Below are 18,789 nucleotides of genomic sequence, written 5' to 3'. Positions count from 1 at the left end.
GAGGCGCGGCGGCGGGCGGGCTATGCGCCATGCAGGTTCCGGGGCGGCCGGCGGTATTCTGGCACGCAGGTTCCCGGGCGCAGCAGCCGTCTCGCTGTGTGGCGCTGAGGCAGGCACACAAAAGAGCGGCTGCAGCTGCCCCCGTGTCCCCGCTGCGGCGCGGGGTGGGGACCGGCCCCGCCGCTGCCAGCAGGGGTAAGGAGCTGGGGCGCAGGGTGGGGTTCAGGCGGCCGGTGTCGTCGCGGGGACCGGCGGCTCCGCCGGGGGTGGGGCAGCAGCATCCCTGCGGCTCCGTTCAGGGGATTGGGGAGCCCGCGGGGCCGCCCCCGCCCCGCGCGAGCGCGGACGCTGCTCCCCTCGAAATCGGGGCTGGGGGCTGCCCGCCCCGCCAGCAGCTGCCCCTGCCCCATCCCTGGCAACCGAGCTACCCGCAAGGGGACGGGGACCGGGTGAAGGGTAGACCCTGCGGCATGGCGTCGCCGCCGGTGTGGTCGCGGACGGCGGCGGGGGGCTCCGGCACAGGGAGTTGCCGCACGCCCACACGTCCCCGCTGGCTGGGAGCCGCTCTTCTGCCCGCTGTGGCGGGGAGGCGGCGGCGGAGCAGCCGCGGCGCCGCTGGCTCCCGTCAGCCGCTGGAGAGCTGCAAGCGGCTCCCTGGAGCCGGTGACCGTTGGGGACAGCGGGTGCCTCGCGCTGCCGGCTCGCGATCGGCTCCCCTCGGGACAGCGGAGAGAGCCCCGGGCCAGCCCGCCAGCCCGCACCTCACCGCGGCTGTGCCCGGTGACCGGCAGTGCTACATAGCATCATGTCTGCGTTTTGTGGGAGGGCGGGAGGCTCAAGAGTCTGTTTTAATAGAGTCAAAAGAAATGCGAGAGGAGCCCTCATGTAATGCAGCACCGCGAAGAGTTTGTATTTGTTTCTGATTTCATGCCTCCAGTGTAGCAAATGGATCAGAGTCTTTGATCCCCTCTTCTCTGGTTCCCTTCATCACGAGGTCTGGAGGGAAAAAGCCCCTCAATTAAGAATACTTTATTTTTGTCGAGATAAACAGCATGATCTGTTTTCTCCTTTTTGAACAGTTTTTTGAATATGTGTGTGTGGGGTTGTATTGCCATAACAAAAGAGATGGGGGTGGGGGAGAGGAAGGGAACGCTGCGTTTGTAGCTGCATCTTGGAAAGGCAAAGACTGGCTTATTTTGCCTCATCTATCAGTCTGCGCTTTCACATTTAGGTACTTTGCATCCTCAATGTCGTTTTGGTGGTTGTTGCATGCTACTGAGGGCATACAAGAAAATAAATTTAAAGAAAGACAAGAGATCATACTATATTCATAGTAGAGATAACATACATTGCAGTGATGTTTAAAAAAAGTCTTAAATTACTGTGACCAGTTTGACTAAAAAATGCATGTAGCGTTTCAGTTGTATTACCTGGTCAAGGCCGCTCTACAGTCTCCCAGGAGGGGCTGGAAAATCCGTTTGCAGAAAAGGTATTTAATGTTTTATGCCTGTTACCCAAGAATCCCTCATTACTTAACCAGCAGAACTGAAAAACAGGAACAACTGCTATCATAGTTTTATATGGTTGTGTGTAAGCAATAGTATTTCTACATAAGGTAATTTTAAACGGGAGGAATTTTAGTGTATTTTTTTATTGCCATTTAAGTAAAAATAAAGTATGTGTTGGTTATCTGTATGCTGAAAAGCATATGACTGAAGTTTATGTTAAAGTGTAAGATGCAATTTATCACTGTATAGTCCAGATTCTCCTCCGTATGGGACAGACAAGGTTGAAAAAGCTTTTCTTTCTATATGTTGTTCTATGAGTACTTAACCACTAAAGGGGAAGCCACTGTCCTTACTTCACTTTGGGATTTCAGGCTGCAGGCATGCCCTTGTAAACTGTGATTGTCGGGCTTCCTGAACCGAAATTCTCTAATGATTTAGCCTGTATCTGCACTTGGAAATATCTAAAGCTATTTTTAAAAATGCAGTGTTGCCTCTAATCTGCAGCTGCATTATTGCTTCCCCTTGATCCTCCAATCATAAAGGAAAAGTATTTTTGAAAAGACCAGAACTGCTCAGCTCTTTTGGTCAAAGTCTTATGATTCTAAGGAAGACACTTGAAAAGCATTTTGTGTGCAGTTACTTGATTAATGCCAGTTCAGGCTGGAGACTGGACATGAATTTAAACAAGAGCTAGATTTTTAGAAAGTGACCCTTGCTTAAGGCTGTGAACATGAGAAACCACTTCAAGAAGCATATTTTAACATCCCTCTAGCTGTTCGGATGAGAACATTTGCTAAGAAATAATTTGTGAAAATACCATGGTTTAAACCTCTTCCAGTTTATATTCATGTGCTGAAGGTAGAGAAATGTAGCAAGAAGTGATCTGTTCCAGGCTACCAGCTCACAGAGAGAAATACAGAAGATCCCAGTTTTGTCCACAACAAAATCTTGGTTGTAGCCTTTGAGCACCTTAGGTATTAGGTGCTTTTGCAGCCTTTTTATATCCCTTTCCCTTGTAACCTGTGTTTAAATAAACAAGGCAATGCTTTCACACTTTAAGCCATTTCAATGATAGAGGCTGGGGAGCAGCAGAGGCCCAGAGGTCCTGGTGACCAGCAAGGTGCACATGAACCAGCAATGTACCCTGTAAACAAAGGTAGCCAGGAACATCCTGGTCAGTATGAACATCAATGCAGTCAGTAGGTCAAGGGAGGTAATTATCCCCCTTTACTCATTATTCAGTAGACAGCATCTATAATACTGTGTCTAGTTTTGGTCCCCCCTCATACAAGGAAGATGTTAATGAACTGGAGTTCTGCAGAGGTCACCAAAGCGGTTAGGGCTGGAGACCAGGCTCTGTGAGAAGAGGGTGAGGGAGTGGGGCTTACTCAGCCTGCAGAAGGAGAGGCTTTGGGGGGACCTAACAGCAGCCTTCCTGTACTTACAAGGAGGTCTGCAGGGAAGTAGAGCCAGACTCATCACAGTGGTATGTGGCAGAGAATGAGAGACAATAGGCATACATTGAAACAAGAGGTTCAGACTGGATATAAAAAAAATCTTTTCCCCACAAGGGCAATCATACATGGCAACAGAGAGGTTGTCTGGTCTCTGTCTTTGGAGGTATTTAAGACCAGGCTGAATAATGCCCTGAGCAACCTGATCAGGCCTTGCCAATGACCCTGGTTTGAGCAGGATGTTGGACAAGAGACCTCCGACATTCTTTCTAACCTGAATTGTTCTGTGATCCTATGAACAGGTGTATGTTTGTGCCTATTCATATGCAATACCAGAAGCACATGTTTTGAGAAGCCAGATTTTTTTTAGAACTAGAGCTTCCATTCTAGGGCCAATCCATGCATCTCAGCAAAGACGGAGTATAATATCAGTATGATACATTTGCCTCTATTACCTATGTAATAGCACATTACTATTAGTACAAACTAATACGTTGCTATAAGCCTCCCAATGAGACGGTATTTGCTTGAATTATTGTTATTTCAAGGTAGATATAAACAAAAGGAAGAACCTACAAGCAAGCAAGAACCTTTCTAGGTAGTATCTTTTGGCACTCCTGTGATGCAATTAATGCCTCGCAACATTAGTGCAAGAGACATAATGTTAGTTCTTTTAGATGGACAAAATAAAGCAGTGATGCAGTCATGTGTTTCACGAGAGGAAGAGCTGAAAGCAGAATCGAATTTGCTAGTTTTTTTGACACTCCACAAAACATGCAATTGCTGAGTCAAATGTTCATTATAAGTACTCTGAATATTTGCAAATGCTTTTAGTCTACTGGAGAGAGCATTAAAATGTAAGATTTTTTTTTTCCTGAGGACCCATTTTCCCTTGAGAGCTGTGTGAAAAGCAGCTCAAGAAAGCATCATGCGTTTCTTGAAGTGTTCAGTGCTTTAGGCTTGTGCTGCCTGCGGGAGCTGAACATGCAGCACATAGGCTTTATCATGGCATCCATGAGAAGAGAGCTTTCATTCCAATTCTCAGTTTTGTCTGAACTTAAGTCTCATCTTGGCTAATGATACTATTTTCCAGAAGAAAGGCCTTACACAGCTGGTAAAAACACATATAGAATGAACTGTTTGTTTCTGATGCTGGTAGGTGAATGCACTGTCATTTGAGTACCTGACATTCCTTTCCTTTTTTGTTGCAGTACTTACTGTCTTCATTCACCCGCTGCAGCAGAGGAAGGTGACGTGCACTTCAAGAGGAGTAAGTTAGAGCTAAGCAGAAACTGGTACGGAAAACTTTGGGATTAATAGGTACTTCCACCAAAGCAACAGAGGGATGACTAGAAGCCCTGTAGGTAGGGATGACAATGAAGAAGTGTCATTGTTCTCAGATGATAAGGGTGCATGAAATACTGCTGAAGATGCATACTTTGAAGTATACTCATGCATGAAGGGATCATTTTCTTTTGAAATAGAAGTAAAAGAAGAAAGAAAAGTTGGCAAAAAAAAAGTCTTGGAATGAAAAAATGTGTCAATTATAACCAGTGTGAGGTCTGGAGTCTAGATAAGGATTTTCGAATAGCAGTACTGCTGCAATGCAGGCATCTGCTGATACCCACCTGGACTTCCAGTGGGAGCTGCACAGGGGAGTATCTTGGGACAGTTGTCTGTTTTTAGCTATTAAGATGAAGTTTCCTTTGGAAAATAGCCATTCTAGTTTTCTAGTTACAGACTTAGTAATGAAGATTCAACCACATAGGTATAACGTGTTACTATTTTATTATTTAAAAGGCAGGTTGAATATTTCCATTCTATTAATTGAATTAAGTAGTTCTTGAACTTCATTTTGTACATTGATGTTAGGAATGTTTGTGAGCACATCACCAGCTAGCATTATTTCCAGACTTTCTGAGAGATCCCCCTGACAGATGCGCTTGTCAGCTGGAACCTTTGCAGAAGTTCCTCTCCTCAAGTTAATTGTACCGTAACCCCAATCATTTTCAAATACTGAAATCTGCTGTCTGTATTCCTAAAATGTTTCTACCAGACAGAGGCCTGACCTTTCAAGTTTTTCCTTTATACCTGATCTACCTTTGTGTGTTAGGGGTTCACAGAATCTAATCCTTGAAGAATTTGGTGAAATTCTTTCACCTGAGTACAGTGGTTAGATTTAGCTCAGATTTTGTAATGTGGTCATAGCAGGCAAATTACTTCATACTGTCACAAGTTTAGCAACATCTTAAAAAACAAACAGCCAGCTCATAACCCAACATAGTAGTTTTGTAACACTAACCGTGAGTGGTGACACTGTTCTTGTGGGTGTGCAGATCTGGATGCTTGACCACTGTAGTCCAGAATGCCAAGTGATGTTGTCTAACATGGGAACATAGGGCTTTTTGGGTTCATTTCCAATTTCTCCAGTAAGGTATTTTTCTTGCAGCGACTGTAGAAGAATCATCTCTGCTTTCCAGTTGTTACCTTTTGGATTTGTTGTGAGTGACAGCCAAGTGATTATTTTAGCAAGACACTGCAGGGTTCTCTGGGGGATTTAGTGAGATAGTAATTCTAGTAAAAATTGAACAGAAAATTCATATTTTAGCAGATAAGCAGAGATGGAGAATTTGTATTCTTATATATAGACTTTCATCATTCCGTCTCACTGTGTTAAGAGCCTGAGTCTACAGAAAGAGCTTCACTGAGTTGAGGTTTTAGGAATGACATCAGAATGATTCCCTGGGATCACTGTGTGGTCTGCTTCTCTGGATAAGCTGCTGAAGAAGGAAGCGTAGGAATAAATGTAAAAGTCCTTTCATATCTTGGGGTTCTAACAGTTGATACAGACCTTAGTTGCACTACAAACTAGCAACAGACAGCAGTGACGATGTCACCTCAGTTCTTCACAAACATTCTGTGCCTATCTTTTGGAGAATCACATGGACCAATCTCTTAAGGGCTTCTGGAAGGGACTCCTTAGGCATCCTGCCATGCAGAAAACCACTGTCTCATGCAAAGTGACTCTGTAGCATCCAGAAATCCTCAGTCACAGGGAAGATAAGTCATTACAGCATTTCGTACTAAGGAAGAAACACAGTGCATCAAAAGCCAGGTGGAACTAACTCTTGTTGTGACAGGGCAGGCACTTTTAAAGTGGTTATGGTATATAAAACTTGGAGAAAGCTCATTTTCTAGATGAGGGAGGGAGACTTGTAGACCTATAAATGCTGACTTACTTTAGGACTTCTAAGCTGATTAGAGAAATAAAATTAGCATATTGGAAAGCAAGAGAACAAGGAAGGAAGGAAGGGAAACAAGACAATATCTGTATTGTTGGTGGTTATAGTGGTATATCTGCCTATGAAAACTCCCTGAGGAGGAAGCAGAAGTGACAGGAATTTTGAAGTGTAGGCTCCAAAGGACTGAATATTTAGGTAGAAGTAGGGAGTCTGGATGAAATATTAGCTGCAATTCCCAAATCAAGTTGATACCTACCTCAAACTTACGAAACACAAGACTATGAAGTCATGAGTGTGTTGTCTGCATTAAAGCAGGATAAACAACTGCCAACGAACAAAAATATCAGGCTCTATGTCTGTATTTTTTTGGTGCTCAATTATTCAAAAAATATTTAGACAAGTATTTCTAAACAGCCTTTCCCCCCCTCTATATAAGCTATAACATTGGGCGATAAGCCCAAGTTCCACAAGGACAGCACCTATCTAAACAGTATTATAAGAACCTCTCAGAAGGAGGAACTGTGTTTGGTGTTCAGTGTTCAGATTCAGTGACATAGCTGATCTTTATATGAGAGAAAGAATAATTAAGAAAATAGGATTCCCACACAGCCCTCCACATATTTACTGCTTTCATGCACTAGATGGAAAAAAAGATCTTGGGTGGACTTTCTGTCACCCACTGTGCCCTTCAAAATCAGGAGATTGTCTGCTGTACTTTACTGGTTAGCTTGTCTTTTTAGGGAGTCTCAGAAGTGCTAGTTAACTTTGCCTTTTCCTGCCACAACAAAATGCTAATATTTTCCTGAGTGTCTGGTTACTGAAGCAACTGGAGCAACCGAAGAGACTGAGTATTGCACAGACCAGATTCTGTTCTGGAATAACAGAGGAATTTTTTTTTCCCCTATCACCAAAAGTGAAATGACATCAAGCAATTGATGTTACTCTCTAGAATCACTGATACCAGCTACCACAAAAATGTCTCACTACAAGGGCAAGTGTACCCTTTTGGTTTAGTCAAATCTTAAAATAGTCCTCAGAACTCAAACTCTAAAAGCCAAGAGAGATGCCTTTTCAACATATCAGGGAGAGTGCATGGAGATGGGATTGCTTGTTGCTCGTTCAGAAGCAAGATTGCTTCAGAGCTGCTATACTCCTCAAATCCACACCAAGCCTCTCTCCTAGGAATGAAATATTATATTAAACACTCTTACTAAGCACATCCCTTTTTTTTTTTTTTCTTTTAATGTTTTCTTCTAATCTGTAGCTTTTCCATCTATTAAGGATGGCCATCCTGACTGCTACCAGGTTTCACAGGGTTGCTATACTGTCTTGAGTTTCGAAGACCACTACAGCTACTAATGTAGGAATAATCATAAAGGCAGTTACAGAAAGAACACAAGTATTTCTACTCTTACAAACTAATCCAATATGGGAAAGAAGCAAAGCCTGGGTTCCAAATTCTTACTATGCAGCATAGCATGTTGTTGCCATGCTACCAGAACTACTTGTCTTGATATTTAAATTCACCCTTAAGAGATTTGCATTTAAAAAGAATGAACTGTTAGCAGTACATTAAAATATAAAATAACCTGACAAGACATAAACCTCGTCACCAATTTGTTCAAATGTTTTTGACCTCTACAGATTTTTGTTTTCTTTCCTAAATAAACCCCACCATAATAACAAATCTTGGAGATAAACAAACCTATGAAATATGGAAACGTTCTGTTTGGTAGCGCAGTAAAGGTTTATATCAAGGGAGAATTATAAATGATGGTTTCATTACTTAATGAAAATGCATTTTTGCCTACCTCAGTAAGTGCCTCTTGCCATCCTGCATAGTCTCTGATTTAGCACTACAAAGGGAAAGCAGAGTATTATGATATTTTCTTGTTATTGCTGGGTTGTGGAGGAAAAAGGAATGTTATTTTTATATATATGTATGTGTATATACTGTCCTTTAGGCACAAAATCTTTTGTTACTGGAAGACAACTCTTGATTAGAGATAAGGTAGCTTTAAAAAGAAACTTATGCCTGTGATATTCTTAGCCAGTCAATCAGTGTGGCTTTAATTATGTAGAAGTATTTGACATATTGTGGCCCAGGAGATAAGAGCTGTCACGTACTAGATGATAAAAAGGGAAGGAATTCTGTTAGTGACTAGAAATTCCATGCTCAGTGCTACATCAGAGGCATAAAATGAGCAGTGGAGGGGAATGCTTCCTAGTAAATACTGATTTGCATGGCACTTCTGATTCCAGTATTATGAACTTTCTTCATTCCTGGTAAATGACTATCTGCTTTCTTGATGGAGAACTTGTCATGAGAATATCTGTGTGGTATCAGGAGAGTGCCTCTAAGTCAATTGTGTTGTTTGCTGTTTTTGAAAAATATTGAAGGGTTTTTGTGTTTTCAATGGTAGGTGGAAATCTCCGTCTGTTCTTCCCTAAGTAAAAGGCACAGAAGGTGTCTCTTGTGATATCTGCTGTTTTCAGTACTTGCAAATACACCACCTTAGGGTGTTTAGCACATCTATTCCACACTTATCTGCAGTGATAATAGATTATCTCTACAGCATGTGTTTCATCTGATATTTGTCCTCCATTTATTATTCAACTCATATGCATCATAACTGGGCCCGCCAACTAGCAGATGATCTAATTAGAAATAATGATTTGGGGGGGAAAAATGCTGTTAAGATTATATTACTTTAGGGATGAATAACCTCATGTCAGTTGTATTGCAGCATCGGATGTATACATTGGTACTGTATTCCTTTTGTACTGTCATGCTTTATAAGATTTGGCTTTTGAACTTCTTGTCAGAAGGTGTCAAAGCAAAGGAAATAAATTTGATGGCCCTGTTTGACAGACAGGGAGTCACTGAAATGACTTGCCCAGAATAATTCACCTGCTGGGTGACTGAACCAGGAATCATACCAAGATCTCCAGAATAGTTGCCTAAAGGTTTGTCCACACTACTGTCTTAACCTGGTTCTTGCTTTGTAGAGTGGCAATTAGAAAAACAAACTGTTAGCTGATCTGCTTTCTGCCATGCAAACGTCTTTCTCACATTTTGATACAAGAATGATTTGCTTAATGGGAAGTTACTTTGTACAAAACATAGTAAAGAACCTTAGCGATCTATACTTTGCTTCCTAAAGACTAAAATGAGGGAAGACTAAGTATTGTGGAGGGTTTATTTATTACAACACTACTAAACCTGTGTGACAGTATTTTATTTTTCCCTGTGCATATCTTTATTTTCATTTTGGAGGTTTTAAATCACAATTTAATAAAATCTCTGGCTTATTCATGAGCCAACATTGATTTAACTTAGATTTGTTAATGCTTTTTAGTGTTGGGAGTCTTATGATATTTCATGATTTAGTTAAAGCTCCAGCTGTGTGTGAGAATCGCAGCTTTGAGTTTCTACTTACGCAGGTTTCAGGAATGCAAAACCTGTGAACATGTACTTTAAACATCTGTGGACAATATGATACCTTTTAAATAACTTTGGAATTCTTGTGATTTTCAGTACTATAGCAGTTGAGTGGAAATAAGTTCCTTAATATTAACCAGCATCTATTTGAATGATGTATGCTTGAGTTACTGTTTTTCTTTCTGATGGTACTTAACATTTTTGTAAGCATTCATAAGAAATATGAACAAGCCAAATGCTGTTCAGAGTTTCTGAACCAGCTCTTTTCTCAGTAAATAGTCAATGGTGTTACATGTTTTCATCTATGTAATGATAATCCAAATTAAATTAAGGTAGTAATTAAGGTAATGTAGCAACCTACTATAGTACTGGTAAATACCATCACATGGTTGGGAAATATGAAATCTGTATACAGCTACTCTAAGTTTCCTCCCACCCTTCCCATGTTCTGGCACAATGAATTTTTTGTCATATTGGCTTCAAGATGATATCTCTCTCATCATCACAGGAACTTGTGACTTTAACTGGGGCTGACAACTGAGGTTGACCCTAGCTGATTGGTTGACAACTTGGAACATGTTGATCCCATCAACACAATGACTATCATCTGCCCGGGCTGGACTGGTAGTAATCCTTCCTCCTCGTCTCTTCTTCAGACCATCCTGTGAGGCCCAGCAGGAGTGGCTTCTCTTGCTGAGCTGTGCACCAGGCTCCCTGTCACAGGATGCATGCTGAAGGCTGCAGAGACCCTCACATATATTGAAGAGAAGCAATGGGTTAAATTCACACAGGAGTATTTGAACAGTAAAGTTTGAAGCTCACCATACGTGTGGAACTAAACTAAGCAACATGGTAGCATCCTGAAAGAAATGGGAGGTGCTCAAAAAAAAATTATTGTAGTGGAGTCTACGAGCCAACTAAGTGTACAGGACCCCTTTGTGGCAGGCATTGACAAAGACAGCAGTAGACTGTCATTGCTCTAAAGACTGACCTATCCAAATAGACTTGATGGTTCGGTATCTTCTGTTTACGTTTGTCTGATAGAGGAAAATAATATTGCAAGAGTGTAAAAATGTGGTACAGAGCCCATATAAATTTATATTATGGTAGAAGTAGGGTGTGGAACACTGAATTTAATCAATTACAGACCAAACAATTACAAAAAACTGGGAATAATAGGTATGTCTATAATTATCAGTTAAAATAAATGTACTTACCTGGAAAAATCTTAATTTGTTTTTACTATTTAGTTCAATTTTGCTCTCAACCTTCTTGCTGTCTTAAATGATGAAGATAAAAATAATTACCTTTATAAATGAATGTATTAAATAATTTGCCTATGTAAATATAGATAGCATGTGGGGAAAAAAGTTGTCTGCCATGGAGGTTATAAAAGGATGGCTTTGCAGTTATTACTCTGTTTCCATTGTTGTTGTACTTGACCAGTGCTGTGTCAATGTGTGGGCTGTGGGTGTGTTTGGTTTTGCTTTTAAATGAACTCCCCAAAGGCCGCTTCATTTATCTATCACCTGTAGACTTACTTATGGGTTTTTAAGCTCTTTATGGCAGGAATGACCACAGAATACTTAACATAGTGAAATCTTGGTTAATGGACTTTTCCACGGCACACAAAATTTAGGATTTATTTGCCCCCCACTGACAGTTGTTACTATAGCAAATAGAAGATTAATTAAATGGAAAAGAAAATATTATGTGACTATTCCGGGCTTGAATCAGATAGATAGATATCAAAAGGTACAGAAGTTGATTATAGCCTTACAGTGCTAGGCTACCTATGATGGTACAAAGTCATACCTTACAGGGAAGCGTTCTAAGTGCCTGCAAAAATCCATTGAGAAAGCCCAGGAAAGGTCTGCACAGTGTTTGTTAGGTTGTTGGTTTTTTACAGCTGTGGTCCACCTCTGTTTAAGCAGCTGTGGTATATCTTTGCAGTTTAACTGGCTGGAAACTAACCTTTGATTTGAACTGTGTGCTGCTTAACAGTATTTCAATACTCCAATTTTGCTACAAGCTACAGACTTCCCTGCAGTATTCTGCTCCCTGGCACATCCCAGCAGCCCCAGCAGGGCTGTAGCTGTCTCTTCGTGATGTAGGAAGTTCTAGTTACCACTAGGAGGCTGCCATGGTGTAGTTATTCAGACCATAGTAATGAAGGTTAGAAAGATGAAACCTAGCTGACTTAATGACAGAAAAATAGGAATTTTTCCAATTGTTAGAGGAATTAGTCTACATTTGACTTTTCCAATGAGAACAACAATTATATAATATGTAGTATTCTTTAAGGATCATATTCTGCCAGTCATAATGCTTTGTGTTGTATATATATAACTGTAGACATTACTTATTCTAAACCTGATACCAAAATTTATACATATACTGTCCTGAGCATCAGCTGAAGATGAACCAATCTAGTTATGAACAAATAATCAAGGCACTGAAGAATAAGTTAGCAAGAGTCATACTGCCATTTACACTCTTGCCTTAGGAGCTACTCACTGTATGTTTAGTGATAAGAGATGCAGAGTACTGAATTGGACAATTCATAGATAAATACAAAATAGACTGGCCCACAATGTACCAGTGTGCTGTCTCTGGTAAGATGTTTCAGTGATCTGTCAACTATTTCATTTTTAAAGCAAAAATATTAACTCTTGAAAGTGTTGTCCAAGTCCATTGCTACATTTACTGAGAGCCTAGGAAACGTATTGTTTATTTAAATACGTCAAGCAGAACAGAATTATCTTATGACAGATGAAATAAAATCAAGGGAAAATTCTTGTTTTCATACTAGCTTTTATATATGTCTGTCTCTAAAGCTTCATTAATAATCTCCATATCCTTTGATAGCCGATATGACACAAGCAAGGTAATAGGCAGACACAGAACATGAGGCTTTCTGTGAGTAGGTGCCTTCCATACTGCTGCACAGCTATAACCTTCCCTTTTACTGGGGTACAGCAACCTTGCAATTCAGGATTAATGCCTTTTATCCAATAGATCTCTTACATATGTTTTTTCCCCATGTGATACCATTATTTTACATGCTGCAGTTAAGCCAGCTGCAGTCCAAAGCAAATCTCTTGGTTAGCCCAAATGTAGATCTAATTAAACCTGCTGACATTGCATCTTATTGAAACACAGGGTATGCTTACTGGTGAGAATGGCTGAAGCTGTATTAATGCTTTTAGGATTACTGCATAACAGTGAATTTTCAGCCTTCTTCCTGTTTTGTGCTGCATTGTTGCCTACCTACCCAGTCAATTACTGATAGGGAAAGTCTATCTATATTTGTCTGAGGAAAAATTAAAAAAAATCAACCTAAACCCAGGCTTGAAGTCTCCAAGTATTTAGGATTTTGTTAGATCACTAGAATTCTCAATTTTCCCATCTCTAGCAGAGCACAGAATGGCAAAGAACAAAAAGAAGAGATAGCCAGCTATTGTCTCCTCTACTTTCCTGAAGTAGTTATTGAGCCCACAGGAATGACAAATGCATACAAAGACTATTCAAGAGGTGTGGTCTAAAAAGATACAAAGAACATAGTGTGAACTGCCAAAAAGTCATGCCAATCTGATCTACAACTCCGCCTCTAATAGCTGTGTTTACTTTTATTTTCATAATGACAGTACTTCAGCTTTATCACACACCTGTAGAGGGAAGAATCCAGAGTCTCCAGTGTTTGAAACAGTTGCTCTCCTTATAATGACTTGGCAAAAGTGAAATAAACATTCAGTTCTCATCATGAAGGTCTAAAGGAAAATGACTATTTCCTCAGACTTGTAGCAGGCTGATGTTACATGGGGAACTATGGTCAGAAGTGATTAATTTATTGAGGTTTCATCTCCCAGCAGCAGACGTGTTTGATTTTTCCTTGGATCCTGAAGATTCCATTGTGTTGCTACAGAAATCACTTAAAATCAAGGTCTCTTTTTCCAAAGATGGTCAGACACACTAATAAATATTTAATCCCTTCTTTTTCTTACCAGACCACCCAAGATCAGGAGTAAAACATTGCTTTGTTGCCCTGCTTTGTCTGAGGAAGCTTATTTCTTCAGTTTTCAACAACTTCTCCAACTAGACAAGATCCACTTGCCTCTCGTCTCCTTTACAAGCTATTAGGATCTGATGGGACAAGATGGCATCAGAGCCTAGGCAGTTAATGATGTCTGACTTCCTGGCTTTAAGTGGAGCCTGTTAAACAACAGAGTTAATACCCACAGTTTCAGCACAGAAAAGTCTGTTCAGTCAAGGATTTCACTTGAACTTTGCCTGTGGATTTCTTGAAAAGGATCTCTCTGCTTTTACTGAAAAAAATTTCAAACTAGAGTAGGCAATTGAGGTAGCCAAAGGCACATGTTTTCAAAGAATTATTTAACTGCAGACTATTTGCATGTTTTATTTCATTTCCTTTATAATCCAAAGGATGAAAAATGCTTTTAAAAATTGTGCTCACCATTGATGTTATTTTGTCAATGTTCAATTTCCATTTTGAACCATTCATTAAGGCATTTCATTATTTTCCAAACAGCAGAGTGGTCTTTTATAGCAGTCACTACTGTTTGCAGAGCACTTAAGTGATGAGTTGTCTCTCTGAAATGTCCAGACTTTTCTAAAACGTTCTGGGAGCTGGCTCTGTCTGCTCACCAAAGATTACTGACAGAATCCATAAAGCACCACCAGTTGTCCCTCTGCCCTTCTACTCAGCTTCATTACTCCCCAAAGAGAAACAGTGGCATGTTTTGGAAGTTAGCAGGGACTTCATATTGCGTATTCACTGAAAGATGAATGTTCTTTGTGTGGCATCAGAAAAGAAATAAATCTTTGAACTCTTATATTTAGGCAATAAAGATACTGAGTGAGAGGGAAAAAAGGTAAAACATAGCTCCATCCTCCAAAATAAAAAATCACTACCTTTGTCTTGCAATTTCCTGGGTAGAAATCTGCATAGAGTAGTTATTTATCTCCTGAAAGCTTTTACATAATTGGCACTTCGTCATCTTCTGTCTGTAAATTATAGGCAGTCATTGGTGAAGTAACTGAGTAACCAAAAGTTAGCTTTGCTTATATATATAGCTAGATACCTGGATCTGTGTGAACATAAATACATACCTAAATGTGTTCTTGCTTTTCAAATAGATACCTGGAAAAAAGAGTGGATTCTGCTGTATATATGAAGCAGATAAGGGGAACCTATATGATTCTTTTTAAATGGAAAATCAGAGGGAGATTGATTTGGGAGAAAGATGTGAGTACACAAATACAGAAAAATCACATAAAAACAAATACAGGTTGTTACAAATAATTGAGAATGAAGTAGGCAAATTATGTAGCAAATTTTGTGTCAAGTGTTTTTGACTGCTTGGTGAAGAGAAGATTTTTTCCTAATGTCATTCTTTGCATTGATAATACAATAGTAGAGACAGTTCACATCTTGGAGAACTCAGTCTGGATTGACCCAATTTACATCTCCCCTATCACGATACTACAGTAATATTTGGAAATAGATCCTTAAATAGAATTAGAAATAGGCTTTCTCTAAGTATTCACTTTGCTAATTAACTCTTCCTCATAGAGTTATAAGATTCTGGTCCTTCAATGTACAGAGCATCTACAGCTGTCATGGGATATTCAAACATTTGCGTAAGTGCTTGGTACTTTTTCTGGAAATTGAAAGATCTATCTGTACAACATGCAACCTAAGCTACAGAGAACCAGAGTTCAAAGGGACTTCAGCATCCTAAATGTGAAACTCCCCCTGCCCTAATTGAGGATCACAGGAGATATCCTCACAACATACTGATTACTGTGGATGATCCAGCCACAGTCGAGTGCTTTTTTTAAATGCCATTAAATAAAGTCCTGAAATTTGCATTGCAAATTGTAAGATGGTGGGCCATTTTTCTTTACAACTAAATCAAGTCAATTCCAAGGTCCTCTGGATCCAGCAATCCAATAGTGAAGAGCATTTTGGCCACCCTGTTTTTCATCCTGTGTTTGCATAAAATTTCTATTGAGCTTAAGGGACAGATATTTTTGTAATTTCACTGTTAGGTTTCACAGATGTAGGTTTAAGGAGATTATTTATGCTTTAGGATTTAATATCTACCAACATGCTGTTCATTTGCCTGATGTCACTAGGGACTAGTTCTTTCATTTGCAATTTATAAATCCTCATCTTCAGACATTCACATTTTCACATAGTTGAATGTTTGAAACATCCTGTAGTTATTAATATCATGAGTTTTATCTCAAACAAACTATTAGTGTTCATTCAATCAATATTATATATGCTTTATAGATGATAGGTCCAGGGTTTTGTTTTGTTTTTTAAATTTAAATAGAATAGAAAATGCTAACCTAGTGGCTTGTTGAGGAGTCACCTTGGGAGGTCTCCCTTAGTTTTATTCATGTTTGATGAGGAATGCTGTTTTCTTGTGCCCTCTACTAAGAAATTTGGTGATTAGCCTTCTGAAAGGGCAACAGCTAAAGCTCAGAAGCACACATATCAAATACTTCCTCCTTCCAAAAACCTTGCATCTGAAATGAAGAAGTCCAGCTTGTGCTCTGTGTGCCTAATGAGACCCCAAACCTTGGCAAAGGTTGTAAACAAAGATGTGACTGAGTCTTACATCAAAGCCTCATGATACCTAAGATAAGCAACTGTAAACGGGTTGCAGTAGCTTAGTAGGTTTCAGAGTCTGTGCAAAAGAGCTTTTCATATTCATGTAGGGGCAGCTCCATACAATGTCCTTTGATATATAAGTACTTTATGCTCTGTAGTAGTCTAGATGTAAGCTGTCAACTGAGGAGATTCTGCCAATTCCCTTCTGTTCTTCAGTTGCATAGGTCTAGCGGTCAGTGCTTGTAGCTGCGTTCCCTGCCCCCATGAGTTGCTAGGCTTTGTCAGCTCAGCTATTTCCTATCGCTGTACCAGAGACAGAACTGTCAGGTTCAGGGAGAACAGGAGCTCTCTGGGACTTGCCATGCAATAAGTGATTACCTCATAAATCAGGATGCTTAAAACATTAAAGTGCAAGAACAGAAGGTGAAATCAAAATGTGAGTCTTGCTTGAAACACCAGAGTTAGCTAAATCTTTATGCTTCTTTCAAAGTACATTGCTTATTCTTTTAGAATTAAAGCTTGAAAATATTTTATGTATGCTGCAGTGATTGATTTCAGAATGAAAAGGAAATTTAAAGATTCCTATGAGAGAAAGCTTCATAATAATTACTAATATTATGTTAGAAATTTGAACATAACCCTGTTTCTTTCTCAGTGGTTTTCATCCTATTTTTGGCAAGCATTTTCCTATGCTGTATTTCTTGTGCCATGAGAGCCATTCTGGATTGCTGATCGGCTCAAAACTCAAGCAGTTTGTAGTCAAATGGCCAGATGCCTTGATTTGATCATTCTGGGTTGTGATGCTGTGAGTTACTGAAATGCAGTCTAGGATTTTACGGAGAGGCTGCAGTCTCCCTCTGTGGTCTTACCAAGAGCTCATGCTGCATTCAGTTTTCATTGGACTATGAAAAACTGTCAGAGGACAGAATTTCTCCTTTCAAGTTTTATTATGTTTTCAGTGCTGTTAAATCAGAAATGCGTTTTCTGCTATCCTGCAATTTTGCAATATAACACAACTGAAGCATATTTTGTTACTGCCAAGTGCCATAAGATTATTAATATTTCATGGAACTTCCTTCCCCCTGTATTAAAAAAATAATACTTTATCTGTCTTGTTTGACATTCAAAGGCTAGAAAAATGCAGAGAAACCAGAAAGAAGACTATGGAAGAGGCAAATAGTTGTGTATTGTTTCTGCACCTGTGCTAAGGTCATTTTCATGCACTAGAAAGCAGAAAGCTGCTTCAAGATGAAGCCTGCAGCATATCAGGAATGTTGATGGAAAAGGCAAGGCCGGAGGGGGAACCTCTGGATCCATCTGCTGTCCTCATGCATGTATTGGGAAGCTTCAGTAGGTAATGCAGAGCAACTAGGGGAAAAAAATAATTTCCCTTCTACAATTGGCCAATTTCCCTATTACGCAACACACATACAGTGCTATGCTTGGAGAACATAATTTGACTGTGAAAAACTTGAAGTGTTTTTCACAAACCTCTAGAAAATACTAACTCTGCATAGAAAGATACTTGATTTTGTGCATTTCAAGGAGGAATTCATTCTTCCATGCATTGTATAAATTTAATTTCTTTTGTATCTCAGTGGTGCTTACTAAAATTGCTAATACAAATATCTCCAGTTTTAATATAGTTGCAGCTGATCCTGACTGGATTTACTGTTTTGTTTTGTAGTTCTACTAAAACTTTGAATGAGATTCGTTCATGAGGCGTCTTGTACTACATACAGAAGTACCCCTAGGGCATTGTATAAATTAATATTCCATCCATGAATGTAGCTAGTAGTTAATTTATCATTTGGCAGTGAGAAACAAGAGACTAGATTACTGATTAATTATAATCAAGCTGAACAGAATGCTCACGTGTATGCTGAAGTGGAGCATTAATATACTAGTGAAGGCCTTTTGCAATCTGCAATCTATTTTAGTAGTGTTAAATCTAGCAGTTTAAGAAACGAATAAGAACAGTTGTAAATAGTACAAGTATTTTTAGTTTAGCTAATTAAAATTTTATGACTGGCAGAGAGGATTTGAGTTTATGGCATCCTCAAGTTTGGCACGGGGAAATAAAAGAATTCTCAAGAGCTGACTTTGCTATAACCTGTCGTATCTTATTATGCTGTTTCCGACTCTCTCTGATTTAAAACAAAACAAACTTATAATTTATACTTCAGTAGAAAGGAGAGGAAGTAGAGTCCAGTAACTGCAGCCAGCAAGTACAGCTGGAATAATACCATGATTGTTGTCAGCAACTGTTTGGAGCAATTGTGTCCAATGATCATCCTAGGAATAATTAGGTTTTGCCATCTGGCAAGAAGCTTAAGAAAAATACTATAAGGAAATATTCTTGAATTACAATAATCACGTGATATATAGGTATCAAATGGCATCTAGAGAAACAAAAGAATATGACCTCTTAAGCCCACATAGACAAAAATGAACTAACTAATCACTTCTATTTGTGTGTGTGCAAGACAAAGATATTATC

At 39.6% G+C, this 18,789-nt stretch overlaps 1 protein-coding gene across 10 annotated transcripts in view; it reads left to right on the top strand.

Annotated features, from left to right (window-relative positions):
- Window positions 1-18: 18 nt before the first annotated feature.
- The window catches only part of APBA2 (amyloid beta precursor protein binding family A member 2), a 101,577-nt gene continuing 82,806 nt past the window's right edge, over window positions 19-18,789 (top strand). For 3 of the 10 annotated variants that reach the window (XM_065076101.1, XM_065076095.1, XM_065076091.1), the window contains exons 1-2: window positions 38-195; window positions 4,174-4,257. The gene's annotated coding sequence lies outside the window, so the exon portion shown is untranslated. Of the gene's footprint in view, window positions 196-4,173; window positions 4,327-18,789 lie in introns of all 10 variants that reach the window. The other 7 variants (XM_065076098.1, XM_065076094.1, XM_065076097.1 and 4 more) reach the window with 5 other exon arrangements.

Source organism: Columba livia, chromosome 11, assembly GCF_036013475.1.
Source record: "Columba livia isolate bColLiv1 breed racing homer chromosome 11, bColLiv1.pat.W.v2, whole genome shotgun sequence".
Taxonomy (NCBI): Eukaryota; Metazoa; Chordata; class Aves; order Columbiformes; family Columbidae; genus Columba; species Columba livia.
Note: the sequence above shows the minus strand (reverse complement) of the source record. Positions and strands in the feature narration are given on the sequence as shown.